The 14,137-nt window shown below is 42.5% G+C and overlaps 1 long non-coding RNA gene across 1 annotated transcript in view; it reads right to left on the bottom strand.

Moving 5' to 3' along the window:
• Positions 1-13,998, bottom strand: part of LOC113491178 — a 59,572-nt gene extending 45,574 nt beyond the window's left edge. The window contains exons 1-2 of the long non-coding RNA XR_003400363.1: positions 13,881-13,998; positions 13,676-13,757 (exon numbers count right to left, since the gene is read on the bottom strand). This is a non-coding gene — a long non-coding RNA (uncharacterized LOC113491178). The remainder of the gene's footprint in view (positions 1-13,675; positions 13,758-13,880) is intronic.
• Between the last annotated feature and the right edge of the window lie 139 nt (positions 13,999-14,137).

The raw sequence follows: 14,137 nt of genomic DNA, 5'->3' as shown, positions 1-14,137 counted from the left end.
TTTATGCAGGCATATCACAAAACAAATTAATAGCACAAATGCACACTTTTCAAATGAAAAGATCTTTGCAGTCAGGTGAAATGCAGGTAAAAAAAACTGTACTGAAGTGCAAAGCACTGGTTCAGATCCCTCCTCTTATATCTGTGTGAACAACAGAGTTATCTATCACCTCATTTAGAAAAGCCAAATACTTAAAAGCAAGAAAATGAGTATTTAAGGACCTTATAAATCTTAGGCTGCCTACATCACAGACACACTATTATTTCTAAGTATAAAGCAACGTCTGTTTCATCATAACAAAACAGCCTTAGCTACAGAATTCGGAATAAACATTATTCTCTATGTGAACATTGCATAAAAAGCTCTGCAAAAAAAAGCAGCATGCAAGTATGCAATATGAAACATTGCTCGGCCTCAAAAATAAGATGAATGTAAACAATTTTACTCGAAAACAGAACTGAAGATTGTTCCTCTTGGATGACAGGTACAGTAATATTGTCAAGAAACAGCACGTATAAATATATTATCACGTATTTCTTGACAGATAGACGGGTTTTTATCAGCTGGAAGGCCATGGCCATAGTCTGTCCGCGGGGTATACTGTGTAGCTCTAAACCACCCGACTCTATCCACAAAAGCACGTGCCCCCCACTCTCCTCCAGAGCACCTCCAAGGTCGCTGCCTCGCAGAAAACAGCTCTCACGCATCACAGGACAGCTGCTGTGTACTATGGATAGCCTACAGGTCTGTTAAGAAATGTTTTCCAGCTTCCCTTAATATCTGACAGCATTTTTAGATCGATTTCCAACAGGAACCCACTTCATTCAGCACCCAAAGCGGCTGATAACCTCAGAACACTTGGCTTTTTCCTCACTCCATCAGAGACTCGAGCCCTTCTTACTGTACACTATTAAAATCCTGCTCTAAAAATTAAAACAATTCATTTTCTCTTGGGGTTTGTTTGGGGTTTTTTTGCCCCCTCGGGATTTCTCAGCAAAAGTGTGCTTGGTTGCCTCTTGAGCAGTGAGTTCACTCCCAGAAATACCCAGCAGGTACAAAGAGCAGTGTTGGTGGCAGCTGAAGACCTGAGATCAGACGAATCCACCGATTTTAAATGCTAAGTTGAGGCATTGCTTCCAAAAGAGAAGGGCAACACCAGCACGGAGGCACTGCTTGTGGAACGTGTTTCCTAGAGGCTAGTGCTGAGCCAGCCAGCCTGCCTTCTGCATCTTTCCCCCGCTTTGGGATTTTCAGGGACCAGCTGCAGTTTCTGTCCACCTGAAGTCTCGCTGAAGTACTTATCAGTGAATCTGATGTACAAAGAATGTGGCTGGCTTTAAATCCATTTGAAAATTGGAAAATCTTACTCAAAGTAAAGATTTATTTTATACGTGAACTCTTTTTTTTTTTAATACATTTCTCATTTTTTCTATCCCATGGATCATGATTTACAGGCATCTGAAGAACGCATGGCTGTAAATTAAATCAACCATCGCTCTGCCTAAATATATGAAGGACTGAATAACACTAATTGCTGTAAAAAAAACCCAAACCAAACCATGCTAAGAGATGTCTCTCTTAGCAAACCACTTCTCTTTTTCTTCATTCCAGCTCCATGTTTCTTAAAACACAGCAGACATGGCACCTATCATCAGGTCATAGGCACAGACAGTGCAACAAAAATATGAAAATACACTGCTTTTATGTGCAGCGTGCCTTGTAAGCAGAAGTGGTGCATGTCTGCAGCACAAATTATCCAGAAACCTGGATAATCCACCCCTGGATAAATCAAAAGTGGACTGCACACCAATGCAAAGGCCACGTGTGATACCCATGGTTACTGGGAACCTTCATGTACTCCAGAAGAAACGTTCTCTCTAGACTCCTCTAACTCCCAAATCTCTCACTGATTTCTTTCAGTGATTTTTTTTTTTTCCCCCACACAGAAAAATGTTTAATTTGTTCCCTCTACCTTATTATGAGTCTTAATAGTATTTGGTTTGATTCTGGCTCTGGGGCTGATCCTATTGATAGGGTACGTAGCTTACTGGGGGGAAAACGTGCTATTCTCAGACAATAGACAAATATTGACTACCATGAAGAAGTTTAGTTTTAAGGCTTCAATTGTAAAAAGCTTAACAGCTCAATTTTTTAAAGCTTGTCAGCTTCTTTTAAGCTATTTATTCTTGCTGTCGCAGCTTTGGGAGAGGTCTTCCTTAACACTGCCTGAAAATCCCAAATTCATTTCTTGGATATCCCTTAAGCTCAGTAATACACTTTCCCTATATATTACTTTGTTCAACAGCTTCTTTTATAATCTATTAAAAGCAAAAATACAGTTCCTTAGGGAAAAATAGCATTATGTCTACCCTTGATTTCTGGGGGGAAAAAAAAAAAAATCAAAGTTAAGAGATACATCAGAAACAATTACTTGTATAACTGACTTGGTGTTTTACCTTGTCTTACTGTTGTCTTCACTCAGGTCCCCTGGACCAAACAGTGGTTTGAATTAGCACAACGATACGATAAAATAACCTTTGAGTTTTAAGACATTTCGAAAGCTGCATGGCATTTTGCAGTTGTGGTCAACAGCACACCAACACGCTGAAGCTGAAGGCAGGCTGTAAGCAGTTTGTTAAAAGTCCCCAGAAACAGGCAAGGCTACAAATTTTCTAGAGGACCCCAAAACTAGCGCTGCAGATGGTAGGTACCACTTTCTGGCTTATATTGTCCCTTATCGTGGATGGTTCCATTGCCTTGGGAGATCCAAGTCAAGCAAGACAAAACCACCAAACGTGTGCATGCTCGGAGTGTTTGCAGGCGTATAACCTCTAACGTGGAGCAAAGGGAGGCAGGAAAAGGACCTGCTTTTTAAACAGAGCTGGCAAGCCTGGCCTCTCACGGAAGAGATTCTATAGCAAAGAGCAGAAGGACCATAAATTGCTCCTGCCAACGTTAGGTGAAGAATCAGGGTTTCCACTGTGTCAAATTCCAGACACTTATCTTGAAACCTGTTCTGAAAGACTGTAACAGAGAGGCTAGGGGCAGGGTTCATTTTTTGAGATGGAGATGTAAATCTCAGGGTCTACGGGCAGGTGATTATACGTGCACTTTGTCTACAAGGCTGCAGCACAATCAAATAGAGATACAGTCACAATCCCAGAATCATCTCTGTTAGAAAAGCCCTTGAGGCTCCTCCAGCCCAACCATGACCCTCCCCCTGACCGTTCCCAACTCCCCCAGACCCCTCAGCGCTGGCTCAGCCCGACTCTTCAACCCCTCCAGGGATCCCGGGGACTCCCCCCTGCCCTGGGCAGCCCATTCCAACGCCCAACAGCCCCTTCTGCACAGAAATCCTTCCTCAGAGCCAGCCTGACCCTGCCCTGGGCAGCTTGAGGCCATTCCCTCGGGGCCTGGCGCTGGGGCCTTGGCTCCAGAGACTCATCCCCCCTCTCTGCCCCCTCCTGGCAGGGAGTTGCCGAGGGCCAGGAGGTCTCCCCTCAGCCTCCTCTTCTCCAGACTGAACCCCCCCAGTTCCCTCAGCCGCTCCCCAGCAGACCTGTGCTCCAGACCCTGCCCCAGCTCCGCTGCCCTTCTCTGCCCACGCTCGAGTCATTCAATGGCCTTTTTGGGGTGAGGGGCCCAAAACTGAACCCCCTCAGTGAGGGGCGGCCTCACCAGTGCCGAGCCCAGGGCTCAGATCCCTTCCCTTGTCCCTGCTGGCCACGCCAGGGCTGACTCAATCCAAGATGCCATTGGCCTCCTTGGCCCCCTGGGCACACTGCTGGCTCCTGTTCAGCCGGCTGGCAATCAGCACCCCCAGGTCCCAGTCGGCAGCAGCTAGGGATATCGAGGAAGCTACTGAGCTGGCCAGCCATAAGGTGCCTGCTCCAGGGTAGCTGAAGTCAGTCTCTGGCCTCCACTGGCTAAATTACACCATCTCTGAGAACTTAGAATCAACAAGAGCTCACACAGAGCACAGGCAGAGGCCCAGACTGTTAATTCTTGAGAACATTAATCTTACTTACAGCAACAAGAGAGAATCCAACCGTAAGGGGAACGGCTTCCTCTGGCTCAGGCAACCTCAGCGAGTGGCACCAGCCACCTTCACAGACCTGTTCGTCACCACATGAATTAGTTTATAACCAGGGGGAGCCCCTGTGGCATGAGATGGACCAAAGGGACCCTGACCTTGGCGAGCAAAGCAAAAAACAGAATAAGGGGCCTTCATTTATCCCATGTGGACTAGGTATGAAGAGCAGCAAAATGTAACGTATTATGCCTGGACCTCTCTGATCAGTCAATTTTTATACGCGGGCCACAATCTAAACTGCTTTTGAGGAAGCCTGCTGGGGTGAAGGATGCTTGTTGAGGGTGTTCAGGAGCATCCACCTTCCTCTGACCTTTCATTAACACCAGCCTATGCCAGGAGCACAGAATATGCAGCTTGGATTCAGCAGGAATCTTTCTAGGGAAAGACAAGTTGGTAGAAAAGAACAACGGTGCAGCAGATGAAAGAGTGGAAGAAGGAAAGAGGCTGTTAGACTGTTAACTGTCTTAAAGGTTTAGAGTTCTCAGACATACAGGAGAAGGGTACAAGGTCTGTCACCCACGTGCTTACTAGGGGTGTGAGACTGATAACTGGGTCCCATCAGGTGCCCAAGTGCTGAAACAGCCCTAAGATCTCTATAGAGGGCTTCAATGATTTAGAAAAGCACCTAAAATACAAAGATGCAATTTAACAGTAGCATCGTTAAGTGGCTGAAGATCAGGAAGATGTAGAAAATGTACGTAACGTGCAAAAAGCTGGACACCAGAAACAGGGTTGGCATAAGAGTTTCAGAAAGTCAGCCTTACAGTCTGTTGTAGCCAAAGGATCTTAGGAAAGGACTGGCTAAAGAAAAGCGGGGCTAGGAACAGGATTAGCTATGTTATATAAGATAAAAATGTCGTCATGAAAGGTATTCACAGAGAAACAGAAGGAATTGTTGCCATTCTCCCTCCCCAGAGTTTTGTCAGTCTCCCCAAATACGCACCCAGTGTCATGAAAGTAAGGCCATATTTAATGAAAAATAATTTATCAGTCCAACAACTTCTACTGAACTAATTGAAAAGTATCTGAGGCTTCTGAGAGTCTGGCCCACGACAGCTAAGATATTTCTATGTATTCAGAAGTCTACTCTCACTGCAGCACGTCTTCACCTAAACGAATATACAAAGTCTGTTTAAAAAGTCTGTACGCTCGCTGTCACTTTACAAAAACCTTTAGAAGTTTTGTGGTTAGGAACTAGGACACCATAAAAATCCCTCAAACAAATAAAGATTTATAATAAAATGTGCATCTGCCTTGTTGACCACCAGGTTAGATCCAGAGTTCCTCACGCACAGTGGCTTGAAATTTTTGGCTCAGAACCGGCAACAAATGCTGCCTAGCAAATGGGGGTTTCTGTTGATTTTCCCCCAGCTTCCTTCAGTCAATAGCAGATGGAATTTCATTTTTCTAACAATGACTATAGGCTTAGAATAACAACTCTTATACTTCCAACAGAGATGATGGAAAGCAACAACAACAATAAAAAAAAAATAAAAATCCCCCACAAACATTCTGGCCATCTGGACACTGAAAGGCAGAAATAATGCTTCTCTACAGCGAGGCTCTTGTAACGTGCCCACAGTCTCACCGTGGGTAGAATTAGGCACTGTATATCGACAAAATATCATATGTAAATAATAACATAACTTGATATTCATAAGGACTTTTTTTTTTTCTACAAATATAGAAAATGTTAATAAACCTGCTGGCTGCCTAAAACTTTACGGAGATGCAGCCAAAACTATGACATCTGTTTGTAAAATGAGAAAAAGCTTACATGTGAAAAATAGCTCGAGTAATTAATTTTTTTTTAAATTAAGACAATGACTGCTGCGAAGATCTGCAAACTTGGTACAAACTAATCTTTTGTTTGAAGTCTGGTAGAGCAGAATTTACATTACAGTCAGAGAAGGAGAAAAATTGACAGCCTTGACCTATTTTGCAGCTAAGACTGAGCAGAAGAGTTCTGTAAGCACTTTGGGATTGCTGAGATACGTTACTGTGACAAAACATTCCACTCTTTCAGAACACGTTTCACCTTAATACCGGTGTGTTTGTAAATATTAATTAGGGCTAATGACCCCACTTTGAAGTGAGTAATTACTATTACAATGATGACGAAGTAGAGTTCTAATAACCTACAGCAGAATCTTGAAAACTGCATCTAAAAAATTTCTTTTCACAGACATTTTTCTAACTGAGGCAGCAGAAACCAAACTGAACAGATATACCCCTGACTTCGAATTCTGGCTTTGACCTGTGCATTCTTTGGACAACTGAAATTATAAAGAATTCAGTGATTGCAGATTAGTTGAGGAATATTTTATGGAAATTTGACCCCCTCCCCAATATAGGGAAGAGAGCAGAAAAATCCCATTTTTTTCCTTTTCCCATTTTTTTAAAAGAACTATTGAAACACATGAAAAAAAATGTATGAAAACGTGTCGCTTCATTTCAGACAAAGCATGTCCACTGGTCCTCGACTACCTGTAATATTGGCCTTTCTTTGCCAACAAAAATTTTTCAAGTTAATATGAAATTTTAATTTTTAGAATATTTTAGGGAAGCAGCTATTAATAATTCACATAGCTCCTCTACTGTACTGACCCTCTTTAAGATGTTCCTTGGGGAAAAGGGTGTTCTGTCTTCCAGAGCTCTTTGATGCCCAGTGATGAACATGCCTTCCACATCAGCCCTTAGAAACCTCTACAAATGTGCTAACCAGCCTAGACAGCCATCTTTGGTACTTGGTAGCACTGGAGATGGGCACAACACATCAGAAATAGTCTAGAGCAGGGTCAGTCCTATTAGGGGACAAAAGGAATGACAGTTGTGCTCATTCCCTCCAAGATTATTATAAAAAAGTTGAGTTCTCATACATTCTCAAATGCCTTCCTCAACTGGGGAGAACAACTGTGTTTAAGACACCTTGGTTTTAGCAGAACTAAAAAAAAAAAAAAAAAAAAAAGATTTAAAACACAGGAAAGAGGTTTCAGGCTTAACTTTATATAAAGTAATAGGAAATTAAAAGCTGGAGTCAACACATTTTACAGACCACTAGAAGAAATTTTCCTATTTCTTAGCCATATTCATAGAAAAGGTTTGGATAATCTTGTGTAAGTACAGGTTATTTTTACTGTAAACGTGAATCCTTTTCTAAGAATTCTATTTCATTCTCATTTTGTTCATCAACTTTCACATTTCTAAGTCAGTCAGTATTTCAAAATGCAGCTTTCGTTAAACGACCTCTCACGACCCCTGACTTTGCAACTGTGATTTCTGTTCTTTAAGAGTTACTTGGTTTTGTTATTTAAGAATAAACTCCATTTCATTTCCACTCATATTCTTTCTCACTGAGGACCAAGAGACAACATGGTATTCTGAGGGGCTAATTAAGAGATTGGTGGTGACATTTTAGCAAATCCAATTCCCTGCTGGGAGGTGTTCCTTTAATTCCTTCTTTTATAATTTTTGGACTAGAAAAAAAAAAAAAACAAACCACACAGCCAAGAAAACAAAGTCTTTTTACAGCTATTTTGAGGTATTCTGGGTTTTAACAGTGGATCAGGTAAACACCGCAAAACTGACAATGACAAGAGGAAAACCTGTAATGACACTCTAACCCTGGATCAACACCGAGTTCCTTACCTGCCAACAGCAGTGTAGGTGTTAACGCCTGCGTTATCACACACTGCTGAATATTTCCAATCATCAAGTCTTCTGCATAGCATACATCAGGAGGCCTTATGCAACCTAAAAGACATATATCCAATTAAAATATTTGCTAGGAATTCCTCAGAAACCTTCCAGGCAACAATGTCCAACCATACAAGCATAAAAAACAGAACGAGGAAATGCCTAGAATCCTCCTAAGTGACCCCGGAAAATTCCTTATTGAAAGAACATTTTATAAATGGACCTTTTCTTGAGCACTAGCAGTGCTTTAGTTACAATGAATAAGAGTTGACAGGGAAAGCAATTTAAAAAGCTGCATTCCTGGAATGATAAAATGCGCAAAGAGCGGAGAAAATGTTTATCTGCTTTAATAAGAAATGTATTTTTTTTAAAAGGCGTTTTTTCTTTTCCCGTTTCTTACATTTCAGCATGGTATCTATATTCCACTTCTTGGGGTTTTTTTTCCACCAAACTACACCTGAAATGCCTCACCCTTGGTAAAAACAGGCGACCTGTCAAAGCCTCATCCCTTCAATGGACCTGGCATGGTGGGCGATGCAATGATGTGGGCAGTGACCTTTTCAATTTAAATCGAATGTGTCTGGCGAGGGCAACGCTGGATTCGTCTTTCAGTTCCTCTTTACATGTTCTCTGCCCCCTCCTGAGACAAAATTACAATCTTTATTTTCAGCATTCAGGCAGAAGACGGCGTTGGATGCAAACCCCTGTCTCCGGGTGACTTTCTTCTTGTCTCATACAGTTATTTCTGATGATTATTTTTGCTGCTGGAACAAGACACTATTTAGGATTTTTGAGAATTTTGCACAGCTCCAGCGGAGCTGCAAACCAGAAGCTTGGTTTAACCTGGCTGAACAAAGAGCTCAACTGCAAGCCTTGGACTGAATCCATATTTCTCCAGCGCATGTTTGGAGTTGGTGTTTTGACTGAAAACAGTCTGAACGCTTCCCAAACTAACCCTCTGGGGAAGTTTTCCTGCATCGCTAAGACTCTATCTGCCTCCTCGGGCTTTTTGATGACTTAGTTCAAACACTCCACAGGCCAGAATTTCTCCCGTGCCAAAATCTGCTAAGGGCAGGTTACGGTTCCCCGCGTCAGCGGCACACGTGGGAGTCATGGGGTTGCTCTCGCTTGTGCCAGCTGGCAGAGGGACGCGGTGGCCCAGCTGGCACCCAAGGCTGGAGCAGAGGCACCCCCCAAACACCCCGCCACTGCCTTTCTGCTCACCGGGAGCCTGGAGCCAGCTCCTACCTGCCAACGAGCGACCAGATGCAATGTGGCAGCAGCGCTGGGCTGCCCCAGAGGGGCCATGCTGGAGGCGGAGACTGATCTTAGACTGCTGCAACACCGAAAGGGAAGGATTTTGAAGCTGTTTTAATGAGATACTCTGACTGTAAGAGAACTGCGTGGGCTTACGGACCACAAATATCAGTATCACTGGATGCTGATGTGGAAATCCAGCTCCCCAGGCCCGCAGAAAGTATTTTCGTGTACTGTCCTTTGGTTTCTCATGCTGGAAAATAATCAGTGATGACAAAAGCACGGCAGTCACCTCTGGCTTACATCCAACCAGGATGGTACAGATATCTTACACTGTACCAGGGGAAGTCTTGGGCCAGTTCTACAAATGGATACACAGGCTGAAAATCAAGTGACTGAAATCACTACGTAAAGGATTGAAAGGTCTCTGACACACTCATCTCTTTTCTCAAAAGTATATTCTGTCTTGAAGCCGGTCTACTAAGTTTCAACAAGAGTATTGTACGGAGTTGTAAGATTAAACAAGCTGTGAGCAAACCTAATAAGCTTATTTAGTTTTATTCTTCACTTCCCAGAAGCAGCATATAAACAAATGTAGTGCTAGAGCCTAAAAAGGAAACTGCCAATATCAGTGGCTTTTTTTTTAAAAAAAAAAAAAAAACAAAACAAGAGCATTAAGTACTTAAGCTTTTAATTTTTACTTTTACTTAACAGCTTAAGTAAACTCTACACACACATACAGCCAGTTTACAGTGAGGTCTAACTGCAGCCATCATTTTAGCAGACACTGATCTGGACATAGTGGACTCTGTGGACAACAAACACTGAGCTCACTTCAGTTCAGGGTCTCTCAGGGTAAGACCCTGAGCCTCTTAACCCCCACACCTTTGAACAGGCCTACTGAGTTTAAGACTGCTCAAACGTGTTAGCACTGTGATTCAACACCTAAATTTAGCGCGCTCGCATCCAATGAAAAATGCATTACACATCAGGTGGTAATATTTCAAGACCTGGTACAGGAAAGCACTCTGGGAAGAAAATGGTATATAACATTTATGAACTGTGACAACAGCGAAGTCTCATAAAGCAGAGATGACTCAATTTACACTAAAAGTTATGTAGAAATAGATAGCTTTGTATTTTTCTGTAATTGACTATCATACCGTACTACAAGATGAATATATATAGACACCAGGCAAAATGTATTCATAAATGAATGTTTGGAAGCTGGCTAGAGACATCAAAAGCTTGTTTTGGGCCAGGCCACTATCTCTGTCTGCAGTTTTTAAGCACTCAGGGTATCAGAAGTTGGGACCCAGCAAGAGACTCGCACAAAACCATTCCTGAAAACGCAGTCGAAATGACCGATTTCCAGGAATAGAAAAATACAATACTTCTGTCTGGATTCCAGCGAGCTGGGTGCTATACAAAAGTAAGAAAAACGCTGTTTATCCTAAAAACTTTATAAACGAAACCGATAATGTATGTATCTATTTATGAAGCGCTGTGAATGCCACTGTGAGACTGTGCCTGTAAATAAGCCTTCCAGGTCCCTGACTCAGAGAACACAGAGTACTGGAAAAAAATGAACGGAAAACCAGAAGCAAGTAGGAAGATAATACAGCAATAAAGCTACGGTTTGTGTAAATCACATGGGGGTTGTCCACAGAAATTTATTATTTTGTATGAAAATGCTGCACGTTCCCATGCATTTCTTAATCACTACGTTCTCTGTGAAACAAAAGTAGATACATTTTGGTAAATTTGTTCGGTTTTTTAAGATTTGCATAGGCATTTGGCTTCTGGGAGTTATGATGTTCATCACAGACATTGCTTTCTTTGCAACCAGATCAGCCTGTATATCCTCACAGCACCCTGAAATTCCTCAAAGTACACCTTAACTAAATAAAACACAGCAGAAGGATAATGCTGGACAAGACCTGCAGAAATTATACAAGATGCAACTGAAAGATATTTGTCATTAACCTGCGATTAGAAGTTCTAACAATGAGTATCTGGTGATTTTTCCTTGGTAGCCTGTAGCAATATTTAATAGTCCTTACAGAATTCCTACTATTTCTCACAGAACTTCTACTTCCCCTGCCTAGAAAGTCTATTACCATTTACTAATCCACATAAAGGAGGTTTGATCATTTTTCTAACAACCTGCTACATATTGGAGGACAAATCACTCTTTACTCCCCAAATCTTCACTTTTCTTCACCCAACAGAAAATTATTTTGACTTTGCTTCATCAGTCACCTGCTCTTCACTGGTACAATCTTTTCCCAGCACATGTGGATCATTTGCATCCATCTGAACACCTACTGCCCAAATCTGGACAAAGTATTCCACCTGAGGGCTTGTAATTATTTGATTCTACTCATTAGTAAACTTCCAAGCCTTAATTCCTCCTGTAAAACAGTGCTTGTGGTCTGCTACAAATTGCCAGGCCTCCCCAGCAAACCAGTTATTCCACACTTTGCATTTGTAGAGGGTTCGTTCTTTTTATTTCTGAGGCGAAACGCTTTTAATTTCCTTTCTCGGACTGATGAAGTTATAGGCTCATTCTTAAAACTTTTTTCAGTTGCAGCAGCTAAGTCACTGCTTTCCACTAGGAGGAATTTCTACTGGCCAGTTGCACTTCTGAACAACTTCTAAGTGTTTGGCACCGTCTGACTGTAGTATTTCAAGTTGAACCTCTGCTTTCATACTATGAAATGACATAAAAGACCATCCTGTTCTAACACAACCATCATAAAGACCTCAAGAAAATGCCTTCCAAAACGTCTTTTAACTAAACTCCCTTTCTAAAACTTCCTTTTTAACTAAACTCCTGGAAACTGTGTTTTGCAGCATCCTCCTTTTAGTCACTTTTATGTTTGTCTTTGAAAACCCAACCCAAGAATGGGGCTCCTCTGTGTGGCAGGCACTGCTCAAAGAATACTAAGCCTACGGAGCTTTGCAAGCAGTGTGCTTCAGAAGAGCACAGGATAGAGAAATGGGGCGTAAAACAAAGGAACAGCGAGAAAGCATAGTGGTTTTATGTGGAGTGAAAGGAGGAGACAATCAGGGGAAAAAAAAAGTCAATAGTGACTATATGGGGAAGCAGAGCACAAGCAAAGGGACTGAGCTGAAGAGAATATGAAAGGAGGAATGGGGAAACAGTGTGACAAAGACAGGACAGGTTAAAAACTGGTTAAAAACTAGTTAAAACCTGCAGATTTCTCTGAACCTGTGAGGCTTTTTGTTTTCTTCTATTTGCTTTTTCCTATTCCTGCAGCCACTTCTGTCTGATGGGCCTGCAGACATAAAACTTACCTCCACTGACCACTTGATCATCTCTCTCTACACAGTTTCATTGTCACCTCATCATTTTTGAGCACAGATAAGGTGAAATACCTGGTAAATAGTCCTGACCTCGCCCACAGACACCCTTCTTGTTTTGTAGTACTCTGAACTTCAGAGCAATTAGGGGAATGGCAATTAAAAAGTGTCTTTTCTTTGGGAGGGATGAGAACTGGCCATGTGATCCAGAACTCACGGGGAGAACATGGAATGTTTCTGCTTGCTTATGCAAATCATACATGATTAGGGCTATCTACTCCTTGTTGTACTGCTATCTGCCTGGCCTTGAAAAAATTAACTTGTGTAAAGAGAGCAAGGACGCTGGGAGGGGGACAAACACAGCAGGCCATTAACAGCTCCCAGCAACCGCAGGGGGCAGGGAAGGGCTGAGCACAAGTTAAGAGCCAGAAGGAAAGGTCTTACCCCACATCAGAGAGGTCGAGTGGAAGGCAAGGAGAAAATACTAGCACCAAGTCAGTCTTAAAAATTATATAAGGAAAAAAGCTCTCTAAGCAGGAGCTGAAGGAAGCAACTTTGAGGTTTGGGGGCTGAACAAGCCAAATGACATGAAATCCAGGGAGAAACCTTCCACAGCTTAAGACAGAAAAACCCAGGAGCGCAGATTGGAAAAAAAAAATAATCTATAAATCTTCTGGCGTGCTCGGACAATAAGGTCACAGTGTTAGTAACAGAGCTTTGCACATTGTGCTAACAGAGGCAAAGAGCAATTATTTTAGAAATCCTCTTTAAAGGATGCATCTGACTGCTGTGGCAACTAGGAAGGGACAAACTAGAACGCAGCCAAACTCTGAGAAAGGATAACTTCAACTCAGCCTGCAGGAGAGCAAGTACAGGTGGGCTATTACCACAGGTAATAGGGGTATTTCAAGGATTTTATATTAAGAGAACTTTTCAAAAGGGCTGCCAGAGAGACAAAGCAACAAATGGCTGAAGGAGAATGGGTTTTTTGTGTTCCTGGATTAAAGGAAATATTAAAAACACGTGGAGTCACTGATGAGATCTAAACTAGCTGTGTGCCCGTTAAATTAAAAAAAAATAATGGTGCTGACAGCCCTATTTCTGACAGTAAGCCATAACACGATACTTGGGAAATATTTAAATTCAAAGCATCAGCCCCGGTTTATGTCATCATTATGCAGCGAGTCACACTTTAAAACAAAGTGTCTGAAATCCCAGGAGGGCAGGTAAAATGAGTTTTCCAAATTATTACCTGAAGACGGTTCAAAATATTTGTACCATTCAGAAAGAAGAAAAACATACCGTGAAAATATGTTGCTTGAAGGTTAAAACTAGGTAAAACACAAGCAGGGGGGCAGGTGTACGCTTTCGGAGTATTAGGGTCCTAGATATAAAAAAATAAATAAAATCAGTGCCTCATATCTACTGGAAGAGGGTTTCCCCCTCACTTATTTAATGAAGTTATAAGCTTCACAAGGGAAAGCTCTTTATAAACATGACTTCTTACCTGTTGTTTTGGGGTTTTTTTAACGTTATGTCAAGGTGTTTCAGCCCGCCAGCTTGGCAGCACAAGTCTCAGCTGTAAGCCAGGCCTCGAGGGCACAGACCCCGCCGCGCTGGGGCTCGCTGAGGCCTGAGGCAGAACCGCCGGGGCTCAGCCCCCAGCTAGGGCGGAGCGCGTTACCCGGCACCTCCCGCTCCCAACCACTCGCACCTGCTGCGCTACCGCGGGGAGAAAAGGCTCCGGGGGCCGCTCCCCCCCCC

This window comes from Athene cunicularia (genome assembly GCF_003259725.1).
Source record: "Athene cunicularia isolate RWA chromosome 1 unlocalized genomic scaffold, athCun1 chr1_part2, whole genome shotgun sequence".
Classification (NCBI taxonomy): Eukaryota; Metazoa; Chordata; class Aves; order Strigiformes; family Strigidae; genus Athene; species Athene cunicularia.
This window is presented reverse-complemented; position numbering and strand designations above follow the sequence as displayed.